Here is a 1,964-nt window from a genome sequence, read left to right on the forward strand (position 1 = left end):
TTTCTGTATCGGAATGAATTAAAGTATGGTTTTGTATTTTCATATTGTAATTATTATATTCAAGTCATTAAACTATTCATGTATTTTTATTTTCCCTCCAAATGTTGGCGAAAACTTAACTATTTAGTAGAGCTATATAATCGAGTAAATGAATTAAATATTATCACATAACTGAATGAATTAAAATCACAGTCCTTAAAAATACAATGTAGCTACAATATATATATATATATATATATATATATATATAATCAGCTGTTTTATAATGAATCAATTGTACGATAAAACAAAGTTATTTATCTGGTTATAATATTTACAGTCCTTGAATCTGAATCCTTTAAACAAAATTGGGCAATTCGTTGAATCTAAGATCAGATTTTAGCTTTCTTTCTATTTTTATCCGACACTGTATACTTGTAACTTTTCGTTGGATCAAAAGGTTCCCATCTACTCGCTGGAAAAATGTGTTTGTTCTTCTCGTACCATGATCTAATGAGAAAAATAAAAAAATAACATAAAAAAGAATTATTCAAAATATTCTTTTAATAATAAATACCTAAGTAAAACTTTTTCGACATGTGATTCCTCGGTTTTGACAGAAGCATCGTGCATAATACGAATATCATCGTGAACGTCAAATGTGAACAGAGGCCCGCTCTTTCCTCGTGCCTAATCGCAATATTACATACATTGTCATACATTAAAATAACATGCCAACATTGTGATATTGCTTCATAAGTTTTATCATTTGGTATATTTACCTTAGTTACAATAAAATCAGTTACAGTTGCAGTAAAACGTATAATGGTGCGGTAATATAAGATTCTCCTTGACATACATTAACTGATCTGTCATTACTGTTTTAAGCTTGCTGAATTCGGGCCTCAGAACTTCTAAACATCTCTGAAGAACCTAATAGATAGAATTACCTGTATGTGAAAATTTAATTTATGCAGCAGAACATTATATATCATGCCAATGTTACTCCAAAAGTGACACTGGAGTATTTTAATAACTTAAACGTTCTCTAAACCACTGAGACATTCACCTTTCTTCATTATAACACTCTGACGATGGTCAGATCCATCCCAATAACTGAATGTGATCTCAATTTCTTCTTCCTTCAACGCGTTCTGCTTTCTAGCCCATTCTTGTCTCAATTCTTCCCTAAGTTTATTTTCCTCCTCGTCCCTTTCCCTACTGGCAAAAAACATGTATCTACATCTGGATTTTTCTAAATCTTCTTAATCGCAGAGCCATCAGATTGCACATTTTCTGACTGCGGGGATTTTTCGGCATTGTCTTCGTCAGAAGACATCTCAGCTTCATCTTCGTCTTCGTCCAGATTAAAAGACAAAGCTTGAATCTGTTTCTTCTGTTTGTTCTTTTCTGTTTGCTTCGCCGCTAGTGCTCTTTCCTTTTCCTGCTCTTTTTCACGTTCCTTCTATCAAAGCATAAAATACACGTACAAAAATACAAATTATGAGATAATCAGGATCATAAAAAGATTGTAAGAAATTACTTGTGGGTATCAGGATTCGTGAAAGTTCGCTCAATTTAACGGCGGATTTTCTCTTGCATTCCGCGTGATCGACGATACATGCACATTTCGTGGCATCTAGCCTTAGCATCTTTGTAGTATCGTCATCATGCATTAGGATTTTCTTCATATCCTATCTTCTGAAGAAGCCCATCGAAAGTTCTTGATATGTATGACTAGATGACATTCAGAGCACTAGGCAGAAATCACACACACACACACATATATATATATATATATATATATATATATATATATATATATATATATTCACGGCAAACCACATATATAACATCGTGTTATTTTTATAGCCTATTTACGCAAACGTTACTTCTGTAGTAACTTACGATACGATAATTCCTCCGCGTAAACGGGAGATTTTATAGTAACGTACTATTATGATCGGAAATCAAGAGCCACCGTT

The 1,964-nt window shown here is 32.7% G+C and overlaps 1 pseudogene; it reads right to left on the reverse strand.

Annotated features, from left to right (window-relative positions):
* Positions 1-248: 248 nt before the first annotated feature.
* On the reverse strand, positions 249-1,444 carry LOC112460742 (annotated as a pseudogene).
* Positions 1,445-1,964: the final 520 nt, after the last annotated feature.

Source organism: Temnothorax curvispinosus, unplaced genomic scaffold (genome assembly GCF_003070985.1).
Source record: "Temnothorax curvispinosus isolate PA1 unplaced genomic scaffold, ASM307098v1 QBEX01010784.1, whole genome shotgun sequence".
Lineage (NCBI taxonomy): Eukaryota > Metazoa > Arthropoda > Insecta > Hymenoptera > Formicidae > Temnothorax > Temnothorax curvispinosus.